The following is a 19,162-nucleotide window of genomic DNA, read 5'->3' on the forward strand; positions in this document are numbered from 1 at the left end:
CATTTAACCACCAGCACAGATCACAGGTGGTACCCACCTCACCAGTGTGAGGAATTCCTAACATTCATCAGAAAGTTGGATGTTTGGCACTAGGGTTGATTTTCCTCACAAAAACAGCGACAATTAGGTTCCCAGGTTTGTCAACAGAGCCTTGAACACCCCAAGTGTGCTGTATTATTGACCCCATATTGTCCTCACAGTGCTCTGCCGGCCCTGTTTGGACCACAAAGTTTTCTGTGAAAATGTGAGCGAGGATTTCCTCTAGTTCCAAGTTGCTGATGGCAAGGCTCGTGGTTTGGGGCTGGGGTTTGGGGAAGGCAGGACAGTGGGGTCTAGGGTGCTGTATTAGTTTCCTATTGCTGCTGTAGGAAATTACCATAAACTTAGTGGCCTAAAGGCACACAAATTTACTGTCTTACAGTTCTAGAGATCAGAAGTCCTTCGTGGGTCTCAATGGGCTAAAATCAAGGTGCCTGCAGGGCTGCATTCCTTCTGGAGGCTCTAGGGAAGAATCTGTTTCCTTGCCTTTTCCAGCTTCTAGAGGCTGCCCACGTTCCTTGTCTCATGGCTCTCCTTCTCCATCTTCAAATCCTGCGGCGGTAAGTCCGTCTCATGCTGCCATCTCGCTGGGTCTCTCTTCTCCCTCCCTCTTCCACTTCCAAAGACCAAAGTGAGTACATTGGGCCTACCTGGGTAATCCAGATTCATCTCCCCATGTCAACGTCAGTTGAGTAGCAACCTCAGTTCCATCTGCAACCTTCATTCCCCTTTGCCATATAAAGTAACATATTCACAGGTTCCAGGGATTCGGTCACAGACATCTTTGAGGGGCCGTTATTCTGCCACAGGTAACCAGGAGTAAGGGGGTCCATCCGAGTGTCACATTCAGTTAATTGCTATTTTATTGATAGTATTTTGGAACTCCCAACAGAAACACCCTTATCTTTTACATCTCCCTAGCTGTTTTCCTTACTGCCTCTCACATGTAATGCTTTTCTAATACATTAATAGCTACAGAAGTCCAGCTTTTAGAAAGAGTAAAAATGATTGAGCCACTGAAGTGACCTGGGCAGGCCTCATGGAGGGGGCTGGCCTTAGGGAAGATGATGAATGTACAGGACAGGTTTCCAGAAGGGATATCTTGGGACAAATGTAAAGATTTCAAGTTATTAGGAATGGCTAGGGATAGGTGGTGAGAAGAAAGGGTCGTGTTGGAGAAGCCACATCAAGGAAGGGGATGATTCGAGAGGCTCCTGAGTTCCAGCCTGACTATGGGTTTGTGTAAACATACAGATTGGCCTTCTGCAAGAGCGTAAGATTGGGCCACGTCCTGGCCAGCCTGATCCTGCCGGTGAGGAGGAACTGTGAGGCCCTGATACTGCTCTGCTCTGCCCCTCAGACGTGGGATGGAAATGAATCGTGAATCTTCAGTTTCACCAAGAGCCTGCTTTGTAAACCAGTTTGAGGCCCACGCTCTTTGCAGCATCTCATTCAAAGAAATTCAGGTCCAGCATCTAATAATACTTGAAAAGCAGTTTAAATCTTGACTTCAGTCTTGAGAAAATGCCAAAGAGGGCACCAAATTTTCAAAGCCCCGTTGCCTTTCCTTACATCTCTTTGACTCCCATACAAAGATCGGCCTCCCCGCTCCTGCTTCCACTCTAATGACTCAGGTCACAGGGACTTCTTTGCTTCCTTGTCTGTTTCACTCTCTTTCCTGTTTCTGTTCAATTTGGTGAAAGTCCAGCTAGGCTCTTGCTTCACGATCCAGGAAAGCAAAGGCAGGTTCTCCTCTGTGGGTGGCAGGGGGATGGGCTCTTGACACTCATACTCGTTTTTCCTGTCGCATTTAGTTCTTTCAGCCAAGGTAGAGAGCAGGGAGGCGAGGGCTGGCGGGAACGCAAGGCCATGGGCAGGGCGGTCCCCAGGTGGCTGTGGCCTTCTCCCTGCTAATGGAATCGGTGTCGTGAAGCAGCGAGGGCTCCACAAGAGCGGAACCGAAGCCGGCACCCGCGGGGCTGCAGGAAGAGGCAGAATCTTGCTGGGGTTTCATTTAAATGGATGCATTTTACAAATATTGGATTTTAGCTCACTCAAGAAACAATTAAACTCCAAATCGGGTTGTACATATTAAATCATAACAGTGGGGAGGCAAATGCAGAGGTGCTTAGCAGATTTAAGAATTAATAGAACAGAAATTGGTACCGTGAAATTAGCGCCTCGTCCATCTAATCGAATGGTGCATTTACCCACAGTGCCAAAATAGATACAGTTAGGCATAGCACTTATCTTTCCTGTGGCACCTGATGGCTGGAGGTCTTAAAGAACTTTTCAAATTACCCTTCTAAAGTAATTAAATCTCTGCCTGGAGGTAGGGGGAAGAAGAAGAAGCCATCCGTAAAATAAAATGCAAAGACTCTCGCTTTTCCTGTCGCTTTGTAATGCTGGCAGGCTGGTTTCTTTCTCTGTCCACACGTGCATTTTCGTGGAGCTGCCGGGTGACCACCAGCATTGGGTTGGTCTTCCTTGGGGCCACTGTATGGAATCTTGCCCGCCAGTTCTTCGAGAAGTGACTGCCTCTTCTGATCTATTGAAATCCTTAATACGTGGAAGTAAATGCTAAGTACCTTGTATTATTAGTAGACTGAGCTCCACAATCAGGTTCTTGTCTTTTGGGGAGTATGGGCCATGTCTTTCTTTTTTTTTTTTTTTTGCGGTACGCGGGCCTCTCACTGCCGTGGCCTCTCCCGTTGCGGAGCACAGGCTCCGGACGCGCAGGCTCAGTGGTCATGGCTCACGGGCCCAGCCGCTCCACGGCATGTGGGATCTTCCCAGACCGGGGCACGAACCTGTGTCCCCTGCACCGGCAGGCGGACTCTCAACCACTGCGCCACCAGGGAAGCCCCCGTGTCTTTCTTATATGTGTTTTGCTTTGTTTTTCCTGCAGCTCCCAGCATGGTGTTTCATACATAGCTGGTGCCAGGAGGAATATTAAAAATATTTAATAACTGACTAGGGCACCAACTGATCAGAACAGATGTTGAGGGCTAACACCCAGTACAGCGATGCCACCATGAACCCACTAAATGTCAGCCCTGTGGGGTACAGAATTGTTCATTGGCTTATAAAATGGACCCAGGCTGTGACCGGTTCCTTCTTCTGGAGCAGAGGGTATTGCCAATATGACTAACACAATTGGAAAGTTATAGCATCTTTATTTTACAAGTGGACAGACATTTTAAACCAACTTCCTGAATGATACTGCGGCTTGCAAACTGCATTTAAGTTTTGCATGTAACGACAATATGATGACACTGATAGTGACAATGCCACACATTTTTATGATTCTTTATAAATTCTTATAAGAATGTTCCCATCTGTGATCTCATTTTATTTTCTTAGCAACTCTGAGATAAATATGACAGATATTAATATTCTCAAATTATAAAGAAATGGAACATCAAAAAGATTATGCCTTGGATATTGCATCATGTAAATATTCACACACATGCCCCTATGCACACATACGTACATGAACAGACTTACACGTAAAAGGATGATGTCTGTGCTTGGGAAGCAGATGGTTCAAAGAGATGAAAAGTCCTGGTATTGTTTAAGAATATGTACAGTGCAACACATTGAAAGTTTGGAGGGTGGACAGAAACATTAGGATTCATCTCAGGTGGATGAAGCTTCTCACCAGAAGTGTGTTTAGAACAGGAGTTTTGAGAAACTCAAAGAGTGAAGCAACTTCAGGAGTTTGGGGTATATATTTATACTTATATAACTGGTTAAAATTTCTCAGTCTAGTACAGGTTACCGTATCCTGGAATCCAACGATAAACTTTCAAAAGGGTCTTTGAATACTCTGAAATTATATACGGCACTTTGTATGTATAGATGTGAACTTATCTGGGGAGTGAATCCATGGATTTCATTGAGTTTTCAAAGACTCTGTCATTCAAAATAGTTTAATAATCTCTGCTTCAGGGAGTCTCAGTTATTTACCTTAAATGATAAATAGAGTAGCATAAATTAGGGTTTAGGATTAACACAAATAATTTGCAGACTTACAATGATGTATGAGTTTAAGTGGTTCGTTAACCTATACACTCTCATGGCAAGAATATACTTATTATCTTTTATTCTAAGTCTTCTTTTCTAGGTTGCTTTGCTGTTTCTACTATTTCCTGCTTCCTCAATCTCCTTTTCTGGAAGCCTTAATTTTACAGTTTTCTGCACCTCTAGGCAATTTCCCTCTTACTATTTAGGGTATAAAAGAACTTGAATGACCCCAGGCTCTAGAGAAGGATCGTAAGTTTCTACCACAAGCACCCTCCTGAGTAAATGCCATCACTCAGACCCTCGGATTCTCACCTAGACTTTTCTGTCCATATTATGCCCAAGAGCTGAATGGTTTGCACATTCTTTCTCTATTACCCAACCTATTAATTTTCTGATCAAGAGTAACTGCTACCACATGATTACCTTGTTGGTGACAGTAACATATTGACTCGATTAGCTTTCAAGGGGGAATTAAAAGAGGTTAATGGCCCACATTTGTTTATATCCTGTTAATAGGTGAGGCTATGGGGGATTGTGGAAAAGACTGGGAATTAGGGCCTCTGGGTTTCATCCCAGCTCTACCACTGCATGCCCTCTGCCTAACACGTAACCTCTTCTCATCTCTGAAATGGCCTCAGTTGTGAGAGGTCCTTTCTGACATACCATTATACGATTCTTTAATAGGCCACCTGAGCAGATAGAGAATCATTTTGGAGAGATCTCCAACTCTCAGAGATATTTTGGAGTTTCCAAAATGCTTGCCTCATCTCTCGCTTAATCAGTGGTTTGTGAGAAATCACTGTGGTTATTGAAGCACAGGGCACCGTTTTTACAGCTTCCATTAAGGAGTGAAGCCAGGCTGCGGCTGCGCTGGCTCAATAAATCATTTGTACTGGGAATGTATTTGTCAGTTTTTCCGCAGATTGTGTGATTATGGCCTCGTTTTATTTCCAATGCTCATAGGTGGGGATGAGAGCTGACATTTGGTAATTGAAACAGTGTTCTACCTTTCATAGCACAGTTAGCAGGAATTGTTAAGAGTTTTATTTCTCTCCAAAGGGTTTTCTCTTGCTGGCTGCCTCCAAGTTCCCAGGGTTTCACACATTCTGCACCGGGCGGGCTCGCCAGGACATCGAAGACCACTACCGACAGCTGCTACAAGTTTAAAATCTTTAGAAGAAGGAACAGATTGCAGTTTGCTCCTGAGGGTTTGTTGAGTTTACATTTCTGAAATGTTAAGAGACACACAGTATAAGAATTTTGAACATTTTGCCTTGTGCCTTTATTTATTTATTTTTATTGAAGTATAGTTGATTTACAATGTTGTGTTAATATCTGCTGTATAGCAAAGTGATTCAGTTATACATCTATATACATTTTTTTCATATTCTTAAGAATTTTGAACATTATTAATGAGTAGAGTTCTTCCTTCTTCAGGTCTGAAGGGAAAGGGTTCTCTTCTTTCCATGATCCTTCTTGCTCGCCAACTCCCACCAGCTCAAGACCAGCATCGCTGAGCCCTCACTGTGTGCCAGACCCTATCAGTATTCATCACAATGACCCTAAGGGGTCCTCAACATAATAGTCTGCACTTTATCGGAGTGTGAGCTGATTGGCTCCAAATCAGGAGTCTGCCTTCCCCACTGGCACCCCATTGCTTCACACGTTCACATCACTTTTAGAGGGATTTCTTTTCTCATTATTGTTAATGCTGTTCTACCTATAATGGCGTTAGAGTCGACAGCTTTGCCCTACGCCACCTCCTCTCACCCTAATCACACATATCCACACCCACACAGGGACACACGCACAATCCCTCACACACAGACATCAGCACAGACACATGTGCACATAAACTATCAGAGGCTCTATCGCATGCATATGCACGCATGTGCACACGCACACACTCACACTCACACACATTGAAAGTAAAACCCCCAGAGTTTCCATGGTGCAGTTTCCCGAGACTCCTGTTCTCCCTCACCCGGGACTCTGACTCTCTGCTGCTCTAAGTTGCCCCCCTCTGATCCTTGCTTCTCCCTTCCTGAGCAGTGTAGCCAGCTTCCTGCATCTTCCACCTCCTGCTAAGGATAGAGGTGTGGGGCTGAGAGGTTAAGGCAAAAGGCTCTGTCTGCATGCCTGTGGGAGTTTTTAGGCAGATAGATGGTTGGGATCAGGGGCGAGGTTGGCTCCAGTACCTGGTAGTGGGGTCATGTGCTACCGCTGCTGGGCTGACATGGGGACATAAAATCTTCCCCCTCGACACTGTAGGAATGGGGCTGCCCCAGGAACCTGGCGGGGCGGTGCAAGTCTGGGGAAGTATGGAAAGGGACCCATGGCTAGTTTATATATATATATACCCATATATATATATATATATATATTTTTTTTAGTGGTACGCGGGCCTCTCACTGCTGTGGCCTCTCCCATTGCGGAGCACAGGCTCTGGACGCACAGGCTCAGCAGCCATGGCTCACGGGCCCAGCCGCTCCGCGGCATGTGGGATCTTCCTGGACTGGGGCACGAACCCGTGTCCCCTGCATCGGCAGGCGGACTGTTAACCACTGCGCCACCAGGGAAGCCCCTATATATTTTTTTTATTAATTTTTATTGGAGTAGAGTTGCTTTACAATATTGTGTTTCTACTGTGCAGCAAAGTGAATCAGCTATATGTATATATATATCCCCCTCATTTTGGATTTCCTTCCCGCTTAGGTCACCACAGAGCACTGAGCAGAGTTCCCTGTGCTATACGGTAGGTTCTCATGAGGCATCTATTTTATACATGGTATCAATGGTGTATATGCGTCCATCGCACTCTTGCTTGCCTCGCCCGTACCGCCTCTCCCGAGGTGCCCCGTAGTGACCCAGCAATAATAACACAAGATTCATAATAGTGTGGTTTTAGAGGCAAACAACTTCTCCCTTTGGACGGCTGATGTCAGAAATTCCCTTGGAGATGAACAAAGTCGTATGCCTTCTCCCAACTTTAAAGATAAGGGGGAGCATGTGGGTGTCCTCAGAGAGCTGACCTAGTGGCTTTCACACACACAAAGATCACTGTGGTGTGAGCTCAGAGCTACGGGCTGGGGCTGGGACAATGGGCTCCCTCTGGTGGCCTCAGACAAGCCGCCACCTCTCTCTGTGTCTTATTTTTCCCATCTGCCAAAAGATGAAAGGGTTGGCTTAGAAAATCTCCAAAGCCCTTTTATGGCTAACTTCCAGATATGTGTATTATGATAAGTTGACCATGAAGCACTTTCATATTTTAATGGGGGTGGGGTAAAATGAGGACACAAGGGAACCAGCACCTGAAAGGGACCCAAGTGAAGTAGGGACATAGGCCCTAAGGTCAGGCCTCCTCACTTCAAACTGGTAAATCAAAGCTTTGGCCAGAGGTATGTTAGGTTTTCTGAGCTGGGCGTGTTCTGATCTCCACGAGGAGACGGCTTCCAAAGTTTGATGAGGATGGAGGATCTGCAAAGGTAAGAAGGGGACAAGGAAATAGCTGTTCCACAATCTCATCAAGGGTCTCCTGGTTGCATTAGATTAGGCACTGTAAGAATTACAGGCAGGCACAACTCCTGCCTAGTGGAGTCTCACAAGCTGTGTGACCCTGGGAAAGCTGCTTAACCTCTCTGAACTTCAGATGATTCCCCTCTAAGGTAGGGATAACAATTCCTACCTGGGAGGCTTCGTGAGCTAGGGTTTGCAGAAACGCCAGCTAGAGAGCAGGGTATATACGGCAGGCTGTTCGTGAATGGTCTCACAGAGATGCATCCATGGCTCAGACACTTGACCTGGGATTGTAGCAAGTTCCATAGAGCAGAGAATAATATGAATAAATAACATTTAGCTCTCTGGTGTTTGGAAAGCATTTTGCTTTTAAATATTCCTGCCTGCAGGAGGTTTTCTAAAGGTCAGCTCCATACAGCTTATTAAGGAAGATGATTAAATCAGTTGGCAGTTTGAGAAGAAAAAGCAGATGGATTTCAACAGCATCCTCCCCCCACGATTGACATTTTCTTTTACAAATCAAGGCGAGATTGTGGATTTGCTCTCGTGGTTCTCCGAAGGAGACCGTGGTGGTGCTGGGATGCGGCTCCGGTGCCTTCTGCCTTGTTTACGCCCAGCTGTTATTCTTGTTCCTGTCACTGCCAGTTACTGAAGAATCCATCATGCCCGAGACTCACAAGGGGGCTTCTTTTCTGCTTCCTGAGGAGGAGTGGCAGGGGCAGTGGAGGTGAACAAATTGGATTGATTACCTTCTGAAGACAGGGTTCGAGCTTCTGTCCTAATCATGCTGGCAGGACCGCCAGGCTGTCTGATTCACTCAGACAAAAGCCCTCAGAAAACAGGGAGGGTTAGGAGCCCATATGCTCACCTGGTGGTCTAGCGGCCACTCTGGATTGAGCAGGACTTCAGAAATAAGGAGAACATCTTTACTGCTAATAACTTCCCACAAATGTCATAACCAAGGCTCTGAATGCAAGAGACATGCCAAGATCTAATTCCACGTACTTATGTGTGTGGCTTTCTGATATCGACTGAGCTATTAATTGCTGCGTGTGTTCCTTTTTGTACTCCCCTTCCTGCAGGTAACTGGCTCAGCACATTATTGATTCGGGAGAGCTACGTGGTGGGGTAGAAGGTAGAAGTGGCCTGTTAGTCCCTCTGTCTCTGGTTTTTCAAAAGCTGAATTGCTCAGAAGAACAAATAGGGTTTGCTGAGGAGGTAGAAAGAAAGGAGAAGTGATTTTAGAGAATTGTTAGAGAAGCAGGAGAGATCAAAAGACTCTCTCCACTGACCCCCACCCCACCCTGCCCTCTACTAGGCTGGGAGATGAGGGAGAGAGATATCGGAAGCACTGAGATAACTTACTCATCAATCCTATTTTGTTCTATGTATTTATCACTCCTGGGTGCCCACTTCTGGGTGTACACTTCCTTCTCTCCTTACTAGGACCAAAGCCTTTGGCTCATCCCATGAGCTCATGTATTGCCTGTTTCCTCTGCTTCTGGAAGACTAGTTTTATGAAATATCTGGAATTTCTCATATCACTAAGAAAAAGTACAGATTTTCCAGAATGACCAGGGGCTCTGTACACATAACACTGAGCGTCATTGGAGAGATTAGAACTGAAGACACTCTTTTAAGATAAGATGTTACTATAAGGCGGAATGCATAACAGAAGTGTACAATGTTTCCTAGGAACTCCAGCATTTCAATTTTATTATACTTTTATTGAATATTCAATAAAAGAATATGACACCCTTTCAAATCGTGTTCTTGTAACCTCCTGCTATGAAGCTAAATGAAGACAGATCTGTGCTATCAGCACAAGTGGCATTCAACCGATTCTAAAACTTAGATTTTTCCTGTATTGAGCATATTTTGAATGCACAGCATTAAAATCCTTGGTTCCTAATAGCTCAGTCCTTTCACTTGAATATCACATTGCATTCAACAGTTCAGCATTTTTGTCTGAGAACATTTTTGGACGCTAGTTGGTGCTATTGTTGGCTAGTAATGGTACTGTTTCCTTCATTCATTCCACAAAAATTTATTGAGTGCCTACTCATTGCCAGGCATTGCGTCAGGCTCTAGAGAGGACTGGGACATACCGTCTTCGTTGTCAATGAGTTTGCAGTTGACCAGGCAAGATGAACTCAGCTGACTCTATCTTAATGATCCTCTAAGCTCTGTAGCAGCGTGAGGCAGAGGGTGATACGATGGGCACCCAATCCTGGCTGCAGGGGGCCGAGGAGAGGCAGGGCAGGGAGGGCTTCCACAAGCAGAGGAGTAAGGGTTACCCAGGGGAAGGGGAAACGGGGAAAGAGGCAGCAGCATGTCCAAGGGTAGGTATCCATCAACTGGACATGCCTATTTGACTCAGGGACAATTTCAGATTTCAAAACACAAATCAGTAACTTCCGGCTGAGTAATATATGTAATAGACAACCCTATCCTGGTACTCGCCTCACCCACATTTATAGTCCAGACTCTATCAGTTAAATAATGCTCCTTTACATGGAGGAGTGAAATTACTTTCCAAAAAATTGCAAATATATGTGCAAAAATGCAACGTTTAACATTTTTGCATAGTGATGACTTTGTCCCGTCTTCCTGAAAAATTGCAGTACTTGCCCCCAGACCAGAGCCTCCAGGGGAATCCAGCTTTCAGAGTCTGTACCTTCTTCTGCCCCTTCCACTGGGTGCCTTGTCAGGCTGCTGGACCTGGAAGTTATCCTCCCTCTTGCCTCTGGTCCTCCACAAGCCTGAAGTAAGTCTTTGATTTCATGAAAGGAGAGGTCTTTCTTGGACTGTCCAGTTCTCCAAAGCAGGAACATGTCAATGGAGTCTTTTAAAAGCAATAGAGGTGGCAGTAGGACCCAACAAGTTCACTGGACTTGGCCGTTAGGAGGCCATTGATGACCTTGGCTTGAGCAGAGAAGCCAGATTGGGGTGGGTTGAGGAATGAATGAGAGCTGTGCAAATGGAAATCACGAGTGGGGTCTTCTCAGTTAGGACTTGGCTTGACAAAGGCGAGTGGAAAGGGACTAGACGGTGGGTGCAGGGACTAGTTGAGATACAGAGAAAACAGGTCTAGACATTTCCCATGCTACCTATTGCCACTTTTCATGCTCTTAAACCTGAAAGTCACTTAAAAAAGGTACTCGTACGTTTCAGTTTTCCCCCAAATAGCCATTGTTTCCTAAACAGAAAAACTTTAACATCCTCTGCCTATCACTGACATCCAGAAAGAAAATGCAGTTCATTTTTTCCCTTTCAAATCATTAAGAACAAATCAATCACTTCGGGAAAATTCTTGTCATTGTCAGTGTGCCGAAGCAGGCTGTGGTTCTGCACATGGGCACCGCATTAATACATGCATTTATTCTCTTTGCTCGCACAGAGACCCTGGGTTGCTTGTTTCCGTAAAGGCTGCCTGTCATCTCTTATGGGACCTTCACGTGTCAGTGATACCGGTTACCTCACGTCACAGCCCATCAGTCGGCTTATCTCCAGAAGAATGTGAAATTGCCTAACAAGCCTGCAAATGTGAAGGGCTCCACGGTGGCTTAATCACACATGATGTTCCCCTGTCTCATCTGTCCCCATACAGAGGCTGCACCTCTCATTTCTTAGACAGATACAATTCCTAGAGCTGTGGCTGGGCTATCCCAGTTGTGTGGGGTTTTAACCCCCATTCCCCAATTCCGGGGTGAATTTCACTCTGGAAGCCCTCCCGTGCCCTTCTCCCCACCTTAGAATCTTTCAGTCATCTCCTTCCCTAAAACTGGTCTGGGCAATCTGGCAACATGGCAAAATTATTTTAGCCCAGGCTTTTAACTGTGTTTGGAGTGAGTGATAGCCTTGGAAACTTACTTGGGGGTAATGCACACATCCAAGTATATATGTCCAGCAACGTTTGCCAGTTTGGGAGGGTGTGTACTCCCTTGATGCTCGCCCTCTTTTCAGAATTCTCCTGCCAGGGTCTTCTATAATCCACTAGCTGTCAGCAGGGATGGTTGTGATCAAAACTGCCCCCTCCAAAAACGGTGCACATTCTGTGAAGTGAAAGACATCATGGTGGATGCAAAGATGAATAAAGCGATGGTCCAGCCCTCAACAAGGCAGAGGACATACATTGTATCAAAGGTACATATATTATATAAAGGACTGGGAAGCTGGGGACACAGTGTCATGAAGGAGCCAATAGTATGATTATTTCTTAGTGTGATTATTTCTTAAAAGAAGGAGACAAACATGCCCAGGATAAGTCAGTGCTTTGTTCTGTGGTCCAGAGGTTTTGGGGGCAGCTGCTTCTTTATAGAATTTGTATTAACAACATTTAGAAATTTTCTGTATTCCTGATGCTGTGGCATTTGTGGCCTCGCTGGCTGGGGAAAAATTGCTGTTCCAAGGGGGCTAGTGAGTTCTCAGAGACAGCAAAAGGCTCACCCCCAGGAGCATCCCTTTCATTTGCAAACTAACAAATCCAGAACCTTTCCTCTGAACTACCTCCTCTCTCTGGCTCAGACACTCTAGGAGGCAGGATTCCTCCACCCTAATCAGCCAGAACTGGGTACTAGACAACTAGAGACCACCTCTGTACCCAGAGCCCACTGATTAGTCAGACGAACCAGTCCTAAACTTGTTCCTGCGGAAAACACAATAAATGGTCTGGGCCATGATTTCCATTCACCCCTTTGCGCTCCTGACCAAACCTGGTGTTTTCCCATGTGACCCTGCATGGAGTAACATGCCCCATCCTCTCCGGAAGTGTAGTAGTGAAACAAAATGTCTACACTGAACTCCTTTCAATGGCATTAGCCTCTCTGTGTTGTCACTCAGTCACCTCTATAAATTAACATCCTGCAGGTGCATTTTGAGATAGAAGTGGGCTCTGAGACGGAGGGTAACCCCGTAAGAGGAAAAGATCTTAGGTCTTGGGCCATCTGCTTCTTAGGGCTTATGGGGTGTGGGAGTGAGCCTTTCCCCTTGTCATTAAATTCTTTACAAAAACATGATTTATAGCAGTGGTATAGTATTATACCTACATTTACATAATAATTTATTTAATTAACCTCCTGATTTATGTAAAAGAATGTTGTTTTTATTTTTCCGCTCATAAATATTTCTGTGATAAGCATACTTTTAGATAAAGTGTGAACGTTCTTGTTTCTTTCCTTTAAGAAATTTTAAAGGTAAAATGAACCCAAAGAGACATTTTTGCTGAGATGGGATGAGCTGAAAAGAGATGTGTTCCCTGAAAATTTCTGAAGGTGTGTTTGTTTCTGTTTCTTATTTTAAAATAAGACTTAAAATCATGGTTTTCGGGCTTCCCTGGTGGCGCAGTGGCTGAGAGTCCGCCTGCCGATGCAGGGGACACGGGTTCTTGCCCCGGTCCGGGAAGATCCCACATGCCGCAGAGCGGCTGGGCCTATGAGCCATGGCCGCTCGCTGAGCCTGCGTGTCCGGAGCTGTGCTCCGCAACGGGAGAGGCCACAGCAGTGAGAGGCCCGTGTACCAAAAAAAAAAAAAAAAAAAAAATCATGGTTTTCTAGGTAAGATAAACAATTTCCGTACTTCTCAACCCTCAACTCTCTCTGCCCATATACCGGGCTAATTGCCAGTGGGCAGTTTTAAAACTCACACATGTTTTCATCTTTATAGTTAACTCAATTTATATAATACATGGCCACTTCCCACATGTTAATAAACACAGACAGCAAAATTGTTAGACAGTGATTTCATCATTGTCTCCACAGTTCTTTTAAGTGCTTCAACATGCCTGTCACTGCTCTTTGCTGTAGCTGAATAAGAGACCATCCCAGACCTCACAGACTGGGCTATTCGGTGCAGACATTGTTGAGTAAGCAGAGAAAAGATGACAACAGTGGTCAGAACCCTGGACACGTGCAGAATCAAATGAAATGTGACTCTAAGTTGACAGTTGATGTTTTTATAGAAGTGGAGACATTAGGACTTCTACATCCACGTGACTATGTCCTCGGGAACAAAGGCACCTTAGAGGCTCTGTACCTAGAAGAGTGACACTGCCGTTTCCTTTTGGGGGTGTCCTTGTCGTGTGCAACACCTACGGCCACATTTTCTTGATACTCCTCAGTGGCAGCGAGTCTTTATTCTTTGCGAGTGGATTTGCTTATTGATGAATTTCACTTGTCACACGGACCCCAGTCTGAAGTTGTTCTGGGTCAAAAGGAACCAGGACTTCTTTAAGGCAAAGTCATCACTTTTTTCCTGTAGCTCATAAACTGGTTCTGAAGACAGGTCTCAAAGACAAGATTTCCAAAATATTTTGGGCAATAGCAGAATCTCCAGCCTGGACCTTTGGACTCCCAAAAGCATACTCAGATATAACATGTTTGGACACACACACGCACATGCACATACAATGATATTGGCTAAGGGGTCAAGGGAATGGACTGGGTGTCTGCTAAGGACCTTTCTAACTCTAGGGGTCTTTGCTTCTATTATCAACTTGATTAGTAAGGGAAAGCCTGAGAAGTGTCAAAGCCATCTTTATACCATCTACCATTCATATTTGCCTCTGTAATCAGAGCAAGAGGACATCTCCCCTGTGATAAGTAGCCCAAATGGAAAAGGCCAGTGGGACTCATTTCTGGATATTAGTCAAAACTGGGTGTGCTTAACAAAAGCAATGAATGTTATTTTCAGTTTCAGATCATTGTCTAAGTGAAATGGCTAAAATTAACTTCCTTAAGTATCACGGGAACCCAAGCATCCTCCAGAGGAAGAGGCTGTGAGGGGAATGGTGTGTACTCCACATCTGAGACCCCTGGTCTTGGCTTGACCAAAGCTCTTAGGGAGGCCCTGTGAAAATTTGCTGACTAGTCAGACCAGCAGCTGCTCATTGTACTGTTGTCTAAAAGAGTCAGTTTCATCCTTAAGGCACTGCTGGGGAGTCAGTCCCAGTCTTGCCTATCTCTTGGGGGTTATCACAAGTGTTAAAGAGGTAGTGCAGATAAAAAACCTTTAAAAATGTTTTACATTTATATTCCCATTACTAGGCTATGAGTTATCTAATAATATCAAAGGCATTATATAGTCTGGGAAGTGGATTACTAGAATGTTATAAGTCCATCTTAGAATCAAGAAAATGTGCTAATAACTTATGGAAGTCACACCATAGGTGGTTTAAGAGATGGATGTTAGTGGCTTGGTGGCAGGTGTTATAGAGAAAACTCTGCTCAGAGACTTGAAACCCATCGCCCATGCCTTCCCTTTCTCCTGACTGCTCATTCCCATACTGGCTCTGGATTTAAGGTTGAAGCTGGGGGATAGGGCGAGGGGCACGTTCCCCCCAGGAGTCTCCAGCTGTGCTCCTGGGGCCCCTGGGCCAGTACTGTGACCTCTCTGTTTGTACACCTCCATGGTTTAGTCTAGGACAGATTGAATTGGAAGAAATGTATGGTTCAGGGAAGAGCATAATGAAAGTGGGAACTCCTTATTCATAACGCAAATACACATTGAGCCCTTATTATAAAGCATAGCGCTAAAAGCTGATACTGCAGAGGGGAGCATTAAGTGGGCAAGAAAATCAATGTAGAGAGAAATGAAGCTGCATTTCTCCAAAACATCCTTCAGATGTTACAGAAAAAGCGGAAGGAAATTTTTGGCCAACCCAATAGAATGAAGGGAGGGAGGACACAGTTTGGGCAATGGAAGTGGATATGAGATATTCTCTCAAAACTATCCATCCCCTCCCACTGCTACCCTCTACTGTAAGCTACCATTATCTACTGCCTGGGCTATTAGCCTCTTAGCTGAACCACTAACAGACACTCTGGTCCCCTTCTAATCTGTTCTTCTACTTGCACCCATCTCTAAAAACTCAAGGCTGTTCATGACACTTCTCTGCCTGTTACCCTTCATGGCTTCCCACTGCTCCTAAGATGAAGACTAAACTCTTAAGTGGACCAGCAAAGCCTACATGGTCTGGTTCCTACTCTCTCTTCACTTCATCATGCATCACGCTGTTTCTCCAAGCTTCTGTTTTAGCCACATACTGGTTCTCTTTTTGTCCTGTATGGTTATCACGTTCCTTGCAGGGACAGGGGCTTTCCGCTGAGGTTCCTTCTGCCTGGTGCACTCTATACAGGGTGAATTTCCACATTTCCAGAGTGGATGATCACTTAATGCCAGAGTCCTTCCTTGATCTCTTTATTTAGGTCAAACCCCCAATAGTGGGTGTGTCCTACATCACCTTTGTAGCAGTTTTACATGCTGGACTGTGGTGTTTGGTTATGATTCTTTCCCCTGCTGATACACTAGTTCTCTGAAGGGAGGGACCTCATCTGGTTTGGGTTATGGAGGTGTTCCCAGCACCTGATACATAGTAGGGGCTCATTAATGTATGTTGAATCAATCAATAAAAGCAAATAGTGAGAAATAATGAAATCCCACTCTAAGACTGGACCAAAGAAATCTTCTCAAAGGTGTTGTCCTGACAGGAACGTTGAGTAAGTTTATAAGGTAACTCACCTGTCTGCCTTTTCTCCTCCAGATGAACAGAAATTCTATTTTCTAACTTTGAATCTCTCTACTGCATTCAAAGTCATTTCTAACATGTAGCTTCTTAAATTTCTCATATTAAAACAGCTTGAAATTCTAGGTGGAAAAGAGTCTTTTTCTATGAAAGCAAATAATTTAGATGTTATTCAGTTTGATCTGCAAACCAAGAAAATACCCAGAGTCAATTAGGCTTACTCAGGGGCTAGTAGGTGGTCCTGTGTCTCTGAAGCCGTTTCTTTTTCTTTTGCTTTACAGATGTGACTGTGGAAGCCAATATGATAATACAGAATGAAAGTCATGTACTGCCAGCGGATTTAGCTGTTTTCTCGCCAAATGTTATGTTTGTTAAGACTGAGCTATCATCAAAACAAAACAAAGGAGTCGTTCAGGAAGTGAGTTCGAAATGCAATCTGGTATTACATTTCTGATAACAAGAATAAATCAGTTCCAATGAGTCTCAGTAAACAGGTTTTGACGTCCTTTGTAATTTTTAAATGACGTCCTTAACTTATTACTTATGTGTGATTTATTTGAAGGGATTACTACTCATATATTAAAGACTCCAAGTCTGAGGATCTTTAATCATCTCCCATATCATCAGTCATCAGGACAGAATGTTGAGGGAGAGCATATACTGCCTTCTAATAAACCTTCCCAAGGCCTAGAGAAGCTGCAGAGACAGCAGGTTCCAGATTTTATATGGCATTTGCTCAGTTCAGTGAGCATCTGCTGGGTACCATTTTGTAGCAAGCACTATGCCAGCCAAAGAGGGAGGAGAGCAAGAATGGTAGTCAGTGACTTGAAGTAACTTCTTCTTTATGTTTATTCTATGGCTGGGCAGCAGGCTTGAGAAGCACTGCCTTATAGTAACAAGTATTACAGTCCCTATTAATGAGATCCTTCACTGCTTAAGGAAGGGCATTGAAACTACAGGCTTAATTAGGGCAAAAAAAATTACAAATCCGAGTCGTAAAAGCGGTTCCCTCCGAAAATCCACATTGTGGTAATTAATGGCAATCTGTCCCATGTATTTTAAAAGGTGAGAGGTGGGGCTTCCCTGGTGACGCAGTGGTTAAGAGTCCGCCTGCCGTTGCAGGGGACACGGGTTCGTGCCCCGGTCCGGGAAGATCCCACATGCCGCGGAGCGGCTGGGCCCGTGAGCCATGGCCGCTGAGCCTGCGCGTCCGGAGCCTGTGCTCCGCAATGGGAGAGGCCACAACAGTGAGAGGCCCGCGTACCGCAAAAAAAAAAAGGCGAGAGGTGGAGAAAAGATGAATGGTTCTTCTGTGAAGACATAGGTTGTCTCTGAAAGTTAAAGGAGATTTTGTCTGTTTCTTGAAATGTCTTCTAATTTTTTGCCTATGAGCTACTTTTTATAATAGGATACTTGTTCATGAAACTGTTTCTTGATCTTTGCTTGAAAATCCCCTTTTATACCAGCAAAAATCTGCCGCAGCTGGGATCCCACGTGCTCCTATTTTAAACACCTTGTTACAGGAGATGCAGTGTGGAAGGCATTTCTTGATTCTGTACTGCCAATTCAACATTCACTTTATCTTTGGATATTTGCTGTTATCAATTGGAATGGCTCTGTCAGCTAAAGACAGTATAAGTTTTATCCTTGGACTGCCTCTTCTCTGGGTTGTGATATTCAACAAATGAATATTATAGCACAGCAATGAAGAAGGTGAGTCAGGGCTTCCCTGGTGGCTCAGTGGTTAAGAATCCCCCTGCCAATGCAGGGGACACGGGTTTGAGCCCTGGACCGGGAAGATCCCACATGCTGCAGAGCAACTAAGCCCGTGCACCGCGACTACTGAGCCTGCGCTCGAGAGCCCACAAGCCACAACTAGAGAAAGCCTGCGCGCAGCAATAAAGACCCAACACAGCCAAAAATAAATAAAATTAAAAAAAAGGTGAGTCAAAGGCAAGCAAAGCATTATGGTGTCTACCTGCAGAAGGAACCTCCACCTTCCTCTGGGCTGCAAGAGCCAGAATGAGCCTATTATCCATTTTTGAGTGCAGAGCCAGGCCTCAAATGTATCTCCGTTTTATTTACTCTTCTTAAACCTGAAATAAATTTTAGTTTTTAAGCTATAGCAACAACAAGGACAACAAATGGTTATTCCATGGACCGCAGCTTCATAATAGTTTCACACTTCAGTCTCACCGCTGTCGCACCTCTGATGGTACAAAGTCAGCTGCCCGACACTGATGGCCTAATTCATAAGAAAGCACCCAGCACAGTCTCTGGCAGCTGGTATTAATAACAGTTGATCGTAACTGTTGAGAACTGGAATTCAATGGCAGCTTCCTCTACCAGTTTCTCCAAGATTTGTTTTAGGAAGTTTTCCACCTAGGAAATCATACTAACGTCCTTTTCTCTTATAACTAAATATCTCTAGAAATGGAAGCTTGCAGGTTCATATCTTTTTCAAGCCTCAACTCTGCTTCCAAAGAATTATGATTTGCTCTGTTGAAGGAAATCTTAAACATACAAAACTAATTGCAGACCGGATTTTGCAGTAGTCACTGAAGTCCAAAGTTTTCAATTATTTTCATGAATTACAGTGGAATGAAGGAAGGGAAATGATGTGAGGGCAGGATGGTTATTTTTGTGACTTCTTGTAAGAAAAGTGTTTTATTCTTCACAATTACTCATCCTGTGGAAGCAGGGCTAATCCTTTATCTGAGAAAGGCAACCAGTCATGGTGTCTGGAAGGGCACAGAGAGGTCTCTTTTCCACTCCAGTAAGAAAAATAGTTCTCTGACTGGTCTGCCACCATGTCTGAAATTCCAACTATGATGCCTTAGTCTAAAGACAAGACTCTATTATAAAAATGCAAATACATTCTCCAGGAAAGGTAATATTTTATATCCATACAGATAATAAATTAAAAAAAAACTAACTGGTCCATTAGCTTGTCCCAGAGGAAATGGGTGCTAGAGAGGGTTCCAGTCCCTACAATATATTCAATCACAGATGGATCACCACTTGTTAGTGACATTACAGAAGTGACTCTTAACATTGATC

At 44.5% G+C, this 19,162-nt stretch overlaps 2 long non-coding RNA genes across 2 annotated transcripts in view; both read left to right on the forward strand.

Annotated features, from left to right (window-relative positions):
• LOC137226712 (uncharacterized) overlaps positions 1-5,338 on the forward strand; it is a 118,582-nt gene extending 113,244 nt beyond the window's left edge. Inside the window, exon 5 of the long non-coding RNA XR_010944488.1 lies at positions 5,125-5,338. This is a non-coding gene — a long non-coding RNA (uncharacterized lncRNA). The remainder of the gene's footprint in view (positions 1-5,124) is intronic.
• Positions 5,339-7,326: 1,988 nt separating this feature from the next.
• Positions 7,327-16,797, forward strand: LOC137225906 (uncharacterized). Its single transcript, XR_010944085.1, has 3 exons — positions 7,327-11,727; positions 12,766-12,854; positions 16,384-16,797. It is a non-coding gene; the product is annotated as an uncharacterized lncRNA (long non-coding RNA).
• The last annotated feature ends 2,365 nt before the right edge of the window (positions 16,798-19,162 follow it).

Source organism: Pseudorca crassidens, chromosome 6 (assembly GCF_039906515.1).
Source record: "Pseudorca crassidens isolate mPseCra1 chromosome 6, mPseCra1.hap1, whole genome shotgun sequence".
Taxonomy (NCBI): domain Eukaryota; kingdom Metazoa; phylum Chordata; class Mammalia; order Artiodactyla; family Delphinidae; genus Pseudorca; species Pseudorca crassidens.